This window comes from Callospermophilus lateralis, chromosome 12 (assembly GCF_048772815.1).
Source record: "Callospermophilus lateralis isolate mCalLat2 chromosome 12, mCalLat2.hap1, whole genome shotgun sequence".
NCBI lineage: Eukaryota > Metazoa > Chordata > Mammalia > Rodentia > Sciuridae > Callospermophilus > Callospermophilus lateralis.
Genome location: NC_135316.1, coordinates 64657863 through 64675419, shown reverse-complemented (window position 1 = coordinate 64675419; position 17557 = coordinate 64657863). Strand labels below are relative to the sequence as shown.

Genomic DNA, 17557 nt, shown 5'->3' with positions numbered 1-17557 from the left:
GGGTCTTTCATTACCTTAAACTCAGTTATTTTTTATACTTTTGCTGTTCTATTTTAATAAATGTATGTAGTATATAAGTGCATATTCAATAAGTACTGTTTAATGAATAAATAAGTACATATTTTAAACAATACAGCATAGTTACAGGTAAATTTTCTTGATTTTCTATCACAAAAGATAGGTTTCTAAGTATGTTTTTTCTTTAAAAATGTGTGTTTTTTAAAAAAATCAGTTGTGTACAAGAGTGTTTTATTGTTTTTAATTCTCAAGACAAATATACAACCCTCTACCCACATCCCACCCTGCTTCAATGATATTTCTGATAACCCACTCATTTTCCCCTTACAGGAAATTAATAGCTCAGAATAGACCCTCCTACAGAATTTATCATCACTAACAGATATTTTAGAGTAGAGAGCTAGAGACACTAGCAAGCAAGTTTTTGAAACCTTGAATGATTTACTTCCTACAAAATGGAACTTGTGTCTTAACTAACAGTTTTACTTGCATTATACTTCAAAAAACAAGATATCCAGGGCTTTGAGATGTAATGTTAGGTCATTTATTCTTTGACTTTCTATTCTTTTGATGAATGAGCTTAATGAAATAAACTTTCTTCTTAGCACTATCTTCAGAGTGTCCCAGATGAAATTCCTATTAAAATCCCAATGACATTTTTCATAGAAATAGAAAAAGCAATCATTAAATTCATTTGGAAAAATAAGAGAACCAGAATAACCAAAGGAATCCTTATCAAGAAGAGTGAAGCAGGAGGCATCACAATACCAGAACTTAAACTATAACACAGAACCATAGAAACAAAAGCAGCATGGTATTGGCACCAAAACAGATACATAGACCAATGGTATGGAATAGAAGACACAGAGACAAACCCATAAAAATACAGTTATCTTGGACTGGGGTTGTGGCTCAGAGGTAGAGCGCTTGCCTACCACAGGTGAGGCACTGGGTTCAATCCTCAGTACCACATAAAAATAAAATAAAGATATTGCATCCACCTCTAACTAAAAAATAAATATTTTTAAAAATCCAGTTATCTCATATTAGACAAAGGTTCCAAAAATATTCATTGTAGAAAAGAAAACATCTTCAACAAATGGCATTGGGAAAAGGAAATTTATATGTAAACAAAATGAAATTAAACCCCTATCTCTCATCCTGCATGAAATTCAACTCAAAGTGGATCAAAGACTGGTACTAGAACCGAGACCCTGCACCTAATGGAAGAAAAAGTAGGCCCAAATCTTCACCATTTCCGCTTAGTACCTGACTTCCTTAACAAGACTCTTACAGTGCAAGAAGTAAATCAAGAATAAAAAATGGGATGGAATCAAACTAAAAACCTTCCTCTCAGCAAAAGAAACAATAACGTGAAGATAGAGCCTACAGTATGGGAGAAAATCTTTACCACGTGCACCTCAGATACAACATTAATCTCCAAGATACAAAAGGAACTCAAAAAACTCAACCACCTCCCCCAAAAACCCCACAAAAAATAAATTGGCTAAGGAACTGAATAGACACTTGGCAGAAGTATGATGGATCAACAAATATATGAAAAAAAAATGTTCAACATTTCTGGCAATTAGAGAAATGCAAATCAAAACTATTCTAAAATTTCATCTCATTCCAGTCAGAATGGCAATTATCAAGAATGCAAGCAATAAATGCTGACAAAGATATTGGAAAAAAGGGTCACTCATACATTGCTAGTGGTAATGCAAATTGGTGCAACCATTATGGAAAGCAATATGGAGATTCCTCAGAAAATTTGGAATGGAACCACCATTTGACTGAGCAATCCCATTCTTCTGTTTATACCCAAAGGACTTAAGGTCAGCATACTAAAGTGCCAAAGCCACATCAATGTTTATAGCAGCTTAATTCACAATAGCTAAACCTTGGAACCAACCTAGATGTCCTTTAACAGATGAATGGATAAAGAAAATGGGGTATATAAACACAATGGAATATCACTCAGCCTTAAAGAAGAATGAAATTATGGCATTTGCCAGTAAATGGATGGCAAATGGAGAATACCATGCTAAGAAAAAGAAGCCAATCCCAAAAAACCAAAGGCAGAATATTTTCTCTGATATGCAGATGCTAATTCACAATAAGGGAGTGGGGCTAGGAAAGAATGAATTAACTTTGGATTGTGTGGAGGACAGTGAGGGGAGGGGTGGGGGTGTGGGAGTAGGAAACATAGTAGAATGAATTGAACATTACCTTATATAAATATGTGATTACACAATTGGATGATTTTACAACATGTACAACCAGAAGAATGAGAAGTTATACTTCATTTATATATGATGTGTCAAAATGCATTCTATTGTCATGTATAACTAATTGGAACAAATAAAAAATTAAAAATAAATAAAAACCTTATATTGAAAATGAAAAAAAAAACATATCAACAGTGGGGGGAGGAGAAGAAATGGAAAGGGTAAATACTGGGGACTGACTTAGAACAAATTATATTTCATGTCTTTATAATCATATCAAAATGATTCCTAATGTTATGGATAACTAAAAAGAATCAATAAAAAGAAAAAAATAAGATATCATAGTTCATCACTATTGACAGTAGCTATTCCTATATTCCATGTATATGAAAAGGAGTGGCACTGTAGTTTTATAAACACAGTGATGTTACTTTTTCTCCTTAAGAGAATCTGTATTTCACTTCTTACCATAAAATGGCCCTCCATGCTCTTTTTTACGTCAATATGAGTTGTTTACCTGTCTGCTAATAGCAATTAGATTTCTTGTTAATGATCAGTTTGTAATTGAATGCTGCTAGCTAGTCATTAAAACCTAAGAGATCAGAAGAAACAATTTCTCAGGCTCATGGCACCTTGCTCTGGAGGTTTTAAAAGTAGCTCCATGGATACATAGATCTTCCTTTGAAATTTGCTCCTTAAGTAGAAGGGTGGTCAGTTACTAATGCTTTGTTCCTAATACCTAGGCCATTAAAATAAGTCTTTTCCTTGTAGGATGTCCATTTTAAGAAAGCTAAGAGACATCAATCCCATGGGATGTACTGAAAACAAGGAGAACCCTACAATGTTTTAATTCTTAACTATACATACTTACTAAGGTGCTTTATATTATATCCTATGCTTATTGGGAACTAAGCAATTAGAATGGGAACTCAATAAGCATATGTTTTAGCCAGCTTTTCTTTTCTGTGACTAAAGGACCCAACCAGAACAATTGTAGGAGAGGAAAAGTTTATTTGAGGGCTCCACGGTTTCAGAGGTCTTAGCCCTTAGAAGGGTGGCTCCATTCCTGCAGGCTGGAGGCAAGGAGACCATCAAGGAAGAAGAGTATGGTGGAGAGAAGCAGCCCACATGATGATAAGAAAGGAGAGAGAGAGAGAGAGAGAGAGAGAGAGAGCGAGTCTCTACTCTCCACATATAAAATATATACCCTAAAGCCACGCCCCAATTCCCACCTCCTCTGGCCACATTCTACCACTCCAGTGACAACTCAGTTAATCCCTATCAGGGGATTAATCCACTGATTGTGTTAAGATTCTCAAAATCCAACCATTTCTCCTCTGAACCTCTTGCATTGTCTCACATGTGAGATTTTTGGGAATACCTCACATCCAAACCACAACAGCAGAGGATAATCAACATTACCATGGCTTCCTAACATCCTTTCCTAGAAAATTCAGTGTTTTGTTCTTCACAAGGTGGAATTTCAAACTATTGTTTTTTCCCTCAATTTCTAACCTATGGGTTCTATCCCCTCACAGCATATTTGGAGAGGAAATCAAGACAATAGAGGAAAAGTATTATCTTTTCACCCTAGTCCCATGGCAGAATAGAGGAGGCTGGTTGAGAGGTGTCCTTCCTGTAGGACACTGGAAAGATATCCAGTGACAGTCTTTCTTTTAGTTTGCAGAATCAACAAGCATCTAAAGTTCTCTAATCCATTTGCCAATACACTTTTTTTTTTTTATTTGGTACTGGAGATGGAACTCAGGGGCACTTGGCCATTGAGCCACATCCCCAGCTCTATTGTGTATTTTATTTAGAGACAGGTTCTTGCTGAATTGCTGAGCACCTTGCTTCTGCTGAGGCTGGCTTTGAACTCAAGATCCTCCTGCCTCAGCATCCCAAGCCACTGGGATTACAGGCATTTGCCACTGTGCCTGGCCCCAATAAACTTCTTATGTGGGAAACTGAGACATACCACCAGTTTTTTTCTAGGAATTATGCCTTGGTTTGCAAACATCTGAATTCACAAAGCACTTTGCTGCTATGCAAAGTCCACATTTGGTTTTACAAGGTATACTTACTACTATATTTCACAAACAATCCTAAATACACATACACACATATAATCAAATACACACACACACACACACACACACACACACACACACACATATATATATATATATATATATATGAACATACTACCTAGATATTTAGAATTTATAAAGTCACTGGGTTTTGTTTTCAGAACTTGATTTAAAAAAAAATTCTTCTGCTGCTTAAGTCAATAAAGCAATGAGTTTTCCTGCAACTTCTCTCTCAAGGAAAGATTGCCAGAATAAATTGTTTAAAAGTTTTTGCCCTTTAACTTTATTAAATGCCTGACATTTAAGAACATTAGCTGATGGCAGAAGATGAGTCCTGCTCTGTGTGCTGTATCCTGGAACATGATTCAAAACATAAAAGAGGAATCTGGATGGAAATGTTGTCTTGTGTTGAGAAATCACTGTTTAATCTGAGTTATTTTGGGGAGGAAAATGAATCATAAGAAGCTAAGGATTCACAAAGATTGTGATATTGCAGTAGGTTGGCATGGCTCTTCATCAGTATTATTTCAATTAGAATTCTTTACTGCCTGCAAGGAGCATGTTGGTGCTATGAAGCATCTGTACTGTGCATGTATTAATGAGAATTTTCTAAAAGAAAAACAGGCCATTTGGCATTTTAAAGACAAGTTTCCATTCTGAGTAATTCAATAAATTTTTATTCTTCACCTATACTCTCTACCCACGCTGCCCAAGGATTGTCCCTCAGAGCTAGTAAAATGTTTTCAATCAATTTTAAACAGGTTACACACCAACTCTTGCACATCTAATGGAATGTGTCTTGATGGTGGTGGAATACCATCATAATCATTTGATATTTGTATGTAGTTTAGACTACTGATTTTTTTAAAGGTCAGAGAGTAAATATTTAGATTTGTGGTCCACCTGGTCTCTGTTGTAACTTCTCTACCCTTGTAGCTCACAAGCAGCTATACACAGTGTAGAAATAAGTGGGTGTGTCTGATTGTTAAATTGTTTAAATTGTTATTTTTATTTAAAAATAACAGGTAACTGGCTTGTGAATATAGTATTTTTTTGACCCCCTTACCCATTTTCTGGCATGGGGATGTGGAAAAAAAGTATCACTTTCAAATATTCTACTTAAATTATTTATATTCTTTGGTCAAATTTGTTTTATAGATTACTATTAACAGTGCTATTTTCTCTGTTACTCTAGAGGATCATACATGAATGTTTGTACACACACACACACACACACACACACACACACACATATATAATCACTTCACATTTGTGCAATGAGCCAAATTGGGCACATGGTTATCCTCTCATTTCCATCACCTGAGAATGATTTTTCTAAGGCATTCAAGACTGAGGGTGCTATAACATGAACATATCTTCCTCTTTTAATAATCTCACTGGTCTCAGAGCCAGTTGTCCACATTTGAATGGCACACACACCCAAATATGCAGATGACATGCAAATACTTGTGGTGTCAACCACATTGGTAGGCACCATAAAAGGAAACACACATGTCTAAATTCTTGAAGAGAAACATAGAAATAGACTCTAAAGGAAAGCACAAGCTAGAGAGCCTGGATTCTTGTTTGTCACTTGATACTTGCAATCTTTCTGAGAAGACTATACTTGCAGTTGTTAAAAAATTTAGTGAACAATGTAAGGCTGTTTGTAAACAAACATTACATGTTGATATGCAAATGTTAAGTATGTAGCAATTCAAAAATGTTTATGAAAATACCAAATCAACAAGTGCAGGATACATACTCTATTGTGAACAGAGCTCAGAATATTGGGACAGATTTCAAAGACTCCATCCTCAAAATGCAGAGTATTCTAAATCTCTCCTATTACTAACAAGATCCCTTTAAATTGATTAATACATTTCATATGCTTTTATTAAGTGAAAGACACTATGCTGTGCTAGGTGCTGCGGGGGGCATCACTAGAGATGACAAAGATAACAAACTCAAGGAATTTATGGATTAGGAGGAAAGCAAGTGTACTCAAACTAATATAAGGCAGGATGTAAGTGCAGTAAGAGGAATAAAATGCTTTTGAGATTCAGAGGATGAAGGCATAACACTCCTGATGTATCCTTTTGGAATTTTAATAGGCCTAGACTACAAGGTGATGCATCTACCATCATTCATTCATTCACTCACTTAATCACTGAACAATTCATTCAAGGACTTTTCCATTACCATTAATCATGCATGATGCACTAGGCATGGCATTATGTGCTGGAATAAAGGAGGAGTGAAACAGCAGCTCACAGGGGAAGAGGAAGGTTCAAAGCAAGGAGGGCAGAAAAGGGGAAGCTTAATAGAGTCTGCACAAGTCCAAAAGGATTTGCCAGAGAAAGCATTTAACCTGAGTTTCACCAGTCATACAAAGACAGACATAAAAGTTAATCTGGAAAAGACACAAAAGAGCAATCATTAGCCATGCTATCAGATATTCATAGTATATTTAAGAAAGGATATGTTGAAAAAAAATATTCTACAGATTGAAAACAGGAAGCTCATAGACATCTACTTGGTATATCACCCTAAACAATAATATCAACAAACAATAAGCATAGCTCTATCCTTAACCAAAATGCAGGAATATTTTATACCATGATGTTGTAGAATAAATAGTGGACTGGGATTAACAAAACTTTATAAACACATAAAGTCAATGTAAGCTCTAACATATGCTTGGCTAGAAGCAATAAGAAGTGTTGGAAAGAACATTAATTTCAGAATAAGAAGTAGGTGTGGAGATGTATACTGATTTGCCACTTACTATTTCATCTCAGGAAAGTTATCAAACCGCTGAGTGCAAATAACTACACAATAGCTACAAGATTGCAAGACAATGGTTTCAGGGTTGTACCAATTCTAGGCATTGCACCCAGTCATAACAATGTCAAGAGGAAAAAGAGATGATAATGTCATATAGCTTGCTTTACAGTGAAGATGAGTCACCAGAAGTATCACACTAGATTTTCTTTTACATCTCACTGGTCAGAATTGTTCACTTAACCATTTCTGAACAAATCATTGTCAAAAAGAATCAGACCTTGAGCTCTCTATGGAGCTGAAGGTGAGTTGCAGATCCTCTGAGACATGAGGCTCTGGGGGAAAGGACCAGGAACTTTCACAAAAACATAAATTTGGGAGGAAAGAATAGGTATAAAATCCAGTAAAGTCATTCTATGTCTTTGTTGATTATACTATCATAGTGGAACAATATGATATAATTCTGATATACTCTTGCTGTTTTTACCTTAATACTTTTAGTTTTCTTCCATAATTTTTTTTTCTCTGTTTTTTGGTCTCTAGTGATTTGGAAGCCATGCACCTTCATTTTCTTCTATTTATTATTATCTTTAAGTGAAAATGTTCCTGAATCTGTGTTTATCTAATTATAAATGGTAAAATTGCTGTTTTACCTACTCCATATAAAGATGGGCAATGGATACACTTTCTTCTGTTATGAGGAGTTGCTCCAGAAAGCACTCTAAGTATGAATTTCAAATCAAAAGAGAGCTTTATTTACCTGGCCAGGGACTGTCACGTACTGCAGAGACTCAAGCTCAAAACCCACAAATAAGTGACTTGCTTGTCCTCAGGTAAGCTAGCCAATCATAGAAATTAAAACATTAATACGTGGGACCTGTGAGCTCTAGGCCAGACCAGAATTTTCCAGTCAGCAAGCAAGTGATAAACAGAAGCTAAAAAGGCATGAGCTTTGCAGTTCAGTTGACCACAGTCCTGGGTTCAAGCAGGTGCTAGACAGGTGGGGCAAGAATCTACTTCAAAGTTGTGTAGACTCACAAGGGCCTTCATACCCAGGATGTAGCTCGCCACAACCACTGCTGCATCCTGAGTAGGGTACAATTTTGGGGGTACAAAGTATAGAAAGTCCATTTTTTAAATAAGAAAACAGCTTTCATTTCAGTCTCTCAGAAACAGCTGTTGTAACATTTTTTTTTTCTTATAGAAGGCAGCAAAATGGAGTCTTAGGCTCCTATTGATTGTATTTATCAATTCATACAAAAACACTTCTCCTCTCTACCCTCATTTTTTTGTAACTTGCTATTTTATGTTTGGTAGGCAAATTGGTTTATTAGCTATTTATTTTAATCTTTACAACACCAAAATTTACCAAGATAGATCTAGAAATGAGTACTCTAACTTGAATTCTGCTAGAAAATATCCTTTTAGATTTGGTTAGTTCTTTCTTGTATTATTTACGTATCCACTGCTTCTTGCTTTCCTTTTGGAATTCTTTTAAAATGTGCACTGCATCTGTCCTCTACGCTTCTGGCCTGAGAAGAAGGAAACATCATTTTTTGTTATCATTTTTCTCTCAACTCTTTAAAAATTTTTTGAACTTGATTTTTACTATTTAATTTATGTGTGTACTTCCAGTGTGTGTGCGTGCACCACGCACATGTGCATGCACGTTTGGTAGGGTGGTGGTATGGAGAGTGCTTTGGCCTTTATTTAAGCTCCCTGGATCTCATCCCCCTGCTGTGACTGTGAGTGCGGTACTCTGCAGTCAACAGTACCAAATAACACTTCTTGGTTGGTGACTTAGTATGTATAAGCCTAATAATCTTGTTAAATACTTTTCTTTGGTCTTTTAAACACACTTTTATTCTAAATTATTCTCCAGTTATAACACATCAACTTCAATAAAAAGATATTCAGTGGTAAGAGAGAATCCTCCAAAGCCTGTAGCACCAGCTTCTATGTTATTCATGTTTCCTTCTTGGTGGTCAGCACATCAGCTTCAGTTATGAATCATTCTGTTTGAATATTAAAATTCTTATGTTCATTTTTACTCCAACAGCTCTACTGTCACTGGGTTTTATGATCACAACATGTTACACAGGGTGGGACATGTTCTTTCTCTCATTTAATAGAGGAACAGGACATTCTTGAGAGGTTAGAGGACTAACCTAAAGTCGTACATCAATTAAACAAGGTGTTCCATTTAGAACCAGCTTCCTTGACAGTCACTGCTTGGGGTTCCTGCTGCATTTTAATGTAGCTCTTAAATATGTATGGCTGAGTCCTTAGCCTGCCATGCTGTGTTGCTTGTCCAGAGTCTCCCTTTATCTCAATCTCCTGCATGCCTGATGTCTGATCATTCCTTCTCTAAGTTCCACTCTAAAATTATAAGTAAAAAGGCACTCTACATATTGGATAGAATACATTGTCTGATTTGAATAAATACCCTAATTAACAGAACCCAACTTTTTTTCTTTTCACATTGGACATCTGTGTTAACATTTTGTAATATTTAGTCACCGTGATACTGGATCACTGGTTTATTGTTTGCTTTGAATATTTTCTCCCACACATTGTACTGTGAATACTTTCTCATTTATTTACTTGTGACTAAAGTCATCAAGGGAACCATTGATTTATTTATTTTTTTTTAGAATTTTAATGGGCAAACATTATAAAGCTATTTTCAATTGTGAGACAGTAATTTTAGTACAAATTGCCACAAATTAATTTACCCAAAATAAGTTTTTAATCTCATAGAAAATTTATATTACACCCACCCTTGCTATGATGTATTTATATCCCAAATTCCTGTAATCACTGACATGTTTTCATGTTATTAGCTATTGTAGTATATTTTAGAAATGATATATTTAAGTTGAAAACAGGACGTCCATAGACATCTACCTAATGTTAACATCAGAAATAACAATACCGATACAAAAAAACATGCTATTTAAACCATAAAATCTGGATGTAAATTGTACTGATTATTTGAATGCCAGAAATAAAACAAAATAAAACCAATGGGCACTTACAGAAAATAAATCAACAACTCTTTAAGATTTCGTATTATATTATTAGGGGAATAGATAACTGAATCATGATAGATATTTACTATGGATTTACGCAATGGTTAGAAACAATGAAATGGATAACCATGCAGTACCATCTTCGCTTTTTAAAGGGTAGTTAGAACTGTATCCATACTATTAAGGTAAGTTAAATACACATTCATGTACACTTACACACAGAAATACAATGTGCAAAGAAATTTTATATACATGACGTCATGTTTTGATATTTTAATAGATTCCTAAGTGAAGGAGGGGGATGAATTCAGGGTTAAGGATTCAGGAAAAAACAAAAAGAATTGAAAATAAATAAAAGGGCTTTAAATGGACCAAGGGTGGCAGTGTGCCAACAGCTGAGGATTATCAGGATTATGATTAATTAAACTTTCCTCACTAGTAGAACAAATTTGTTTTAATGTTGCCCTTCTGGAAAGACTCCTGAACTGAGCCAGAAAATGTTAGTCTTTCTTCTGCCAAATTTGCTATAATACTGATTCTCCTTTAGTCAATATGAAGAAAAGAGATTTCCTATCTTACACCACAGGTCCTGCTGGTGTTCACTTGCGTTTTTGGGTGTCTGCCTGGATTTGGTGATCTTGTGGCGGTAACAGAGCACGTGATGTTGGGGTAGGTATGACTATGCTCCAGGATCACTGCTTCCCACCTTAAGTATCAGGTGGTGTCAGAGGCTTGGTTAGCGCTCCAGGAATTGTTTTTTATTGTGAATAAACTCTCAGGACAGACTTGACTTCCGCCTTGCTCCTGATTCACTACTCTTGCCTGCTTTGTCACTCAGCTCTGAGGTCCACTTAACTTCCTTTCACCTGCTTAGTTCTTTGACTTGTTATTGTTCTTTGACTTTGGGATGACTGTGGCCTGGATGGGATCTTCTTGGATATATTTGGTGTTGGTGGATATATTTGTGGCTGCTACTCCTTAAAAGCATCTGTACAGAGAAATGATTCTAATCCACTGCCCTGAAATCCTTAGGTGCTGCCATACCACTCTAGTTCATTTTAGCATCCTTGCCTCTGTTGGGTTAAGCAACTTACAATAGGAACTTGATAACTCTGATGAAATCTTGGATTGAACTAAATTATACCAAGCAATTCCCATTTGGTACATGTCTATAGTTCCAATGTACTTACTTTCCTGGTGGAAGGAAATCCTATTGGATACATGGCTGGTACTCTATCTAAATTAGCTTTTCAAGACAAAATTTTCTCATACTCTCAGTTTCTTATAATTTTAAAAGTGCCTAAGTACATACTCTATGACAGTTTGACTGTGCTGGGAATTGAACCCAAAGCCTCTAGCTTGTTAGACTAGCACTCTACCACTGAGCTATACACCCTTAAGTCCCTGTACTAAGATTTAAAAGGAAGAAAGGACTACAGAGGGAAGAAGGCTGTGAGCTCTCATGTATTAAAATACTTTATGCTCTTCCTCTGTTTTTTCATGTACTGTTCTCTATATGTATTATAACCTTTTAATTTTTTATATTTATTCATTTATGCACTTAATAAAACAGTATAATTTGATCAGTTTAATTCCCCTGTACCTTCCATTTTCTTCCCCACTGTTCCCCTGATCCCCTTCCTTTATTTTACTGGTCTCTTATTTTTTTAAAACTTGTTCTAATTAGTTATACATGATAGTAGAATGCATTTTGACACACTGTACACAAATGGAGCACAAGTTCTTATTCCTCTGGCTGTACATGGTGCTGTCACACCAGTAGTGTAACAGTACATGTATATAGGGTAATAATGTCTGTCTGTCTCATTCTACTATCGTTCCCATTCCCACCATCCCACCCTTCCTCTCATTCCCCTCTGCAAAATCCAAAGTTCCTTCATTCTCCCCCAACACACTGCTTATCAGAGAAAACATTCTGCCTTTGGTATGTTAGGACTGGCTTATTTCACATAGCATGATATTCTCTAGTTCCATCCATTTACTGGCAAATGCAATAATTTCATTTTTCTTTAAGGCTGAGTAATATTCCATTGTGTATATATATACTACATTTTCTGTATCCATTCATCTGTTAAAGGGCGTCTAGGTTGGTTCCATGGTTTGGCTATTGTGAATTAAGCTGCTATAAACATTGGTGTCGCTGTGTCACTGTAGTATGCTGATCTTAGGTCCTTTGGGTATAAACAGAGGAGTGGGATAGCTGGGTCAAATTGTGATTCCTTTCCAAGTTTTCTAAGGAATCTCCATTTTGCTTTCCAAAGTGGTTGCACCAATTTGCATTCCCACCAGCAATGTATGAGTGAATTATTTCCCTTTATCCTCATAAAAACTTTTATTGCTTGTATTCTTGATAATTGCCATTCTAACTGGAATGAGATGAAATCTTAGAGTAGTTTTGATTTGCATTTCTCTAATTGCTAGAGATGATGAACATTTTTAACCTTTTAATTTTATTTATGTGTATATATCTTACGGAGGTCAAATCTCTTCTAAAACAAAGAATATTAAACCAAATCTATGTGTAACAAAATAATTGCAATTCAATCCAACGATTACAAATACCCAAAGTAACCAAATTAAAGTTTTTTCTCATAATGTTATTTGTACTTATAAGATTCTTATCAGTTTTTTTAGATTCAAGTTTTCTAGATTTCCCTTGAGTAAATAAATTCTAGAAAAAGAAGTATTTAATTAGAAGCTATAATGTATTTATATTCTGTAATACCACAACATAATGAAGAATTTACCTCATTGTAAATCTGAAGTAAGTAATATTTTCAGGATATTTTTATAACCTGTATCACGCACAAGGTACATTTTTAAGGCCCCTCGACTACAAGCTCAGGATTTCTTTAACTGTCCCTTAGTGTGCATTTTTATATTTTATTTCATATTCAACTCTTTCACTCTAAATTCAGTACTGTGATTACTACTCTTCTCAGTTGAATTTCAATGCTAGCCTTTCCAATTGTTTCCTAAATGCTCAATTCCTTACTTATGTGCAGTAGATTTCTCATACCTCATAGAATTCCAATCAACATTCCTCAGGGCACTTTGCATTTTTCAAAAGCTTTCCCCTCCCCCCCAAAGTCAAAACTGCTTGCATTGTTTCTCTTCATAAACAGCATACTCTCTTGAGCATTTCAAATCAAATAATAAGTTGATAACTAGATTCGAGATGCTCCCAAGCTTCAATCTGATTTATCATACTTGGCTGAGTTTTTGGGAAAAGTTCCAGGAAATATATAAATAACAAAACAGCAACAACCAAAAAAGTTCTTCCCTATAAAAACTAGACAAGGAAACTCTTAGAAACAGAAAACAATGTAATGAGGACAGAACTTTGACTCTTCCCTGTAATTAAATTGCTATTATCCTAATCAATATCAGTGTAATTAAAATCTTTCACCATCAATATTCCAGCCTTTTCATGACTGTTCACTGTTTTATGTTAAGAAAAGTTACTCCTTTCAGTTTCCTTACAGGTTGTTTTCACTTAGAATGCATCATCTGAAAGAATGAGTGCATACCAGTTTTTGAGAAAGAGGGAGAAAGAGAAGGGAGGGAAGTTGAGAAGATAAGAAAGGTGGTAAAGAGAGAGAATGAATCACAATTAACAGACGGCTTTGATCACTAGTTCCATTCCTTAGATACTTGCTCAATCCACAACATATTTTTTTCTTAGTAGATATGACAAAGAAAACTATTTTGTCTATATGTAAAACATGAGTATATCCAATTTACAACAGTCTCAAGGACTTATAAACATTCAAGTATGTGTTCAAGGCTAGGGAAGTAAAGCTAATGATGAAAGTAAATGTAGTTTCTGTTTTCAGGACACTTATGCTCTTGACGAAAGTCAAGATAAGATATCAATGGGAAAAGCAAAGCATTGCTCTGGTTGATAATTTTGTCAGTAGAATGTTAAAACAATAGAATCAGTATAAGTGCTCATTGTTTTCTTTGTGTTTGAAGAACCTGCGTTTTTTTTTTTTTTGTCTCTGAGTTGGCATTGCACGTCACATAGCTTTTCTTACTTTACGTTCCGAGGACACAATTTTGAGGTCTAAACATATTTTTTCAGAAATTTACAGAATAATATTTAAAATTATGAATTTGTTGTCAAGTTTAAAAATTGAGAAAATTTTCAATAATTGCAAATTTCTGAATTTTTTTTCCAAACATGCCAATGATGCATTGAAAGCAAGCCTGAGATTCCACATGGAAATGACTCTAGAGGAATAAAAGTTGTCCATTTAAATTGGGTTTATAGTCTCTAATAACGTATAGCTTCCTCCAGGCTTGTTTTATTTTTTCATTTATATTAATGGCTACAGGTTATGGATTCACAAGCCTTACCTACACCTTAGAGTCATATGGAGAGAGAATTATGAGAGTGGAAACCCAGGGCTCCCTCATGCTGAATCCTAGCCATATATCTTTGAACTGTGGATTTATGGGTCCAGTAAGACTAATCATTGGAGTGTGTGTGTGTGTCTATTTATGTGTGTGTGTGGGGTGTGTGTGTGTGTGTATGTGTGTGTACTTATACATAAATGTACATATATATATATATATATCAAAATAGGCTATTTTTTAAAATTTTTTATTAGATCATTATAGTTAAACAGAGTAGTTGGGTTCATCTTGACAAAATTGTACATGCATGCAATTTGATTTCAGTTCATATATCACCCATTTGCCCTCCCTCCTCCCTCCCTTCATGCTCCATCCTCTACTCCAGTGATCTTCCTTTTGTTCATCTATTTATTTTTTATTGTTTTTTTCTCCTTATACATAAAGGTGAAATTCCTTGTGGTATATTTATATATGCACATAGCATCAACCTTTTAAAAATTCATTATACATTTCCTCCCCTTTCTTATCCCTCCTCTCTCTCTCTCTCTCTCTCTCTCTCTCTCTCTCAATCTCCTTCTACTTAACTGTTCTTCCCTATATATCTGTGTGATATCTGATCTACATCTCTGCTTTCTTTGTTCTGCTCTTTCACATATGAGGGAAAATATTTGACCCTTGATTTTCCGTGTCTGGCTTATTTCACTTAGCATGATGTTCTCCGTTTCTATCCATTTACTAGCAAATGCTATAATTTCATTCTTCTTATGGCTAAGTAAAACTCTGCTGTGTATTTTTACCACAATTTCTTAATCCATTCATCTATTTATGGGCATCTGAGTTGATTCTATAATTTGGTTATCATGAATTGTGCTGCTATAAACATTGAAGTGAGTGTATCAATTTAGGATGCTGATTTTAGTTCTTTTGCATAAATACCAAGGAGTGAAATGCCTGGGTCATAAGGTGGTTTCACTCCTAGTTTTATGGGAAATCTCCTTATTGCTTTCCAGAGTGGTTCATAAGAGTTAAGCAGGTTGTTTTATTTTAACTGTAGTTGAGGACCATTGCTATGAAATTTGGGGGTTTTATTGGTTATTTTATATTTTCAATGGTAGAAACATTAAAAGACAGCATTCTCTTCTGTTTTGTTTTTTTTTAACCTGGATTTAATTTATAGCACTAATCTGGAATATACAACATATTGTCTAGTATTTATTGAGACTGGAAAAAGTATTCCTCTTTATATGACCTGGGCTCTGGTCACAGCCCTGTTGTCCAGAGCCTTATAGAGATTTTTGTACCCAAAAATGACTCAAAGAGAGTGATTCTGCTTATCAAACTCATAGAAAATTGATGTATTTATTAATTTATAGCTAACCATTTATAATGAAAAGATAATTTACAAAGGAGTATTTTTGTTGTGGGTCAAATGTCTCTAGGATGAAGGTCTACATGGGGTGTCAAATTATGATCACAAGACTGTGAGGTTGGTATCAGAACAAAGAATATGAAGGTCAGCGTCCATACTTGTTGACTGAACTGACGGGAACATGAGTGGCTACTACTCAGGGCTTCCTCTCACCACAACCATAGTGGATGTCCTGTGTGTTTGACTGTGTGAGAGCTTCCCAGGCCTTCTTGGGCTTGTGTCTGTGGATGCTTGATAGTATGAACTTGTTCACCAGATGACACATTTCCTCCAGTACAAATTTACAAATTGAACTTCAGATATAAAATCTGAGTTAAAGTTCTGTGGGTATCTCACTGTAAACCTTTGTATGCTACAATAATATGAATGATCTTTTCATAAATGAGGATCTGTCATACTTTCCTGAAGTAGAAGTTCTTTGAGGGTAAAAATATAATATACATTAAAATTCTCTTTAGTTGTCACTTGTGCTGTTCATCAACCCTACTGTCAGGACATAACTCTGGGCATAGGAAACGGAAAAAGTATTCCTCAGTAATGGGCATAGACTGCATAGTATCTCATTTATGCATATTATGTTAGATGCATGTATATAGACTCTCTCATAATATTGTCCCATTTTCTAAATGATATAATTAAAGTTGAGAAAGATGAAATAAATTGTTTATTTTTGCAGCTGATACATAGGTTAATACAATACATTGGTAACACCTAGATTTAAATGTCTCTTTGACCTTGAATTCCGAGAGAGAGACAGAGAGAGAGAGAGAGAGGTGAGAAATAAATTGCATTAGATTGCCCCTTAATTAATATAACTTGTTGCCTCAGATAATATATGATAAATAAATATATTCTTTGTTTGAGTTATAATTGAAAAACTATAATTTATTAATCATTTTCTTACAGCTTCTACCTATTTTCATTTCCCGGTTGTAGAGATTTTGGGAATGAGGTGGATTTTAATTGTTTTAATTATTTAATGCTTGACAGTCTGAGCACTTAGTAACTACTCAATAAATATCCTGTGTGGCAATAAATGAAGGGAATTATAGGGTAATTTCTACTCTATATCTAGACTTACAGGATAAAAAAAGCTAAAGATGTGTTCAATCTTTCTCTCTTCTCTTTACCCAAAATGCAAACAATATAAAGTCATATTTAATAAAAAGTTATTGCTGCATGCATCCAGAGGAAGCACTTGCTCTTGAAAATGATTCACTGCAGACAGATTAGAAAAATGGGAAACATTTTGTTAAAAAGTAAATCCTGCAATAGAATGAGACTTCCTCCTTATAAAGTGAGTGGGTTGATGTAAACACCAGTACCATCCTGAGCAATGTCAAATCAGGCAACTCAAGACAATACAAATTGGGAGGATTTGGGTTTGAAACATACGTGTTTCACCTGAGATGATGTCTGACAACATTGTAGCACTACTAGTCAAGGGTGCTGAGAGCAGAGAGAAGCAAACAGTAGGTTCTTCTGTTCTACAGCAAACTGGTTCCTAACAATGGGAGGGAATTCTTAGAAAAGGTTTTTCTGTACTAGTCCAGCTGACACCCTACTGGCAGCCTTTCTGCATTCACCCTGGTG

The 17557-nt window shown here is 35.2% G+C and overlaps 1 non-coding gene across 1 annotated transcript; it reads right to left on the bottom strand.

Annotated features, from left to right (window-relative positions):
- Window positions 1–11479: 11479 nt before the first annotated feature.
- Window positions 11480–11551, bottom strand: Trnav-aac (transfer RNA valine (anticodon AAC)). Its single transcript has one exon. It is a non-coding gene; the product is annotated as a tRNA-Val (tRNA).
- Between the last annotated feature and the right edge of the window lie 6006 nt (window positions 11552–17557).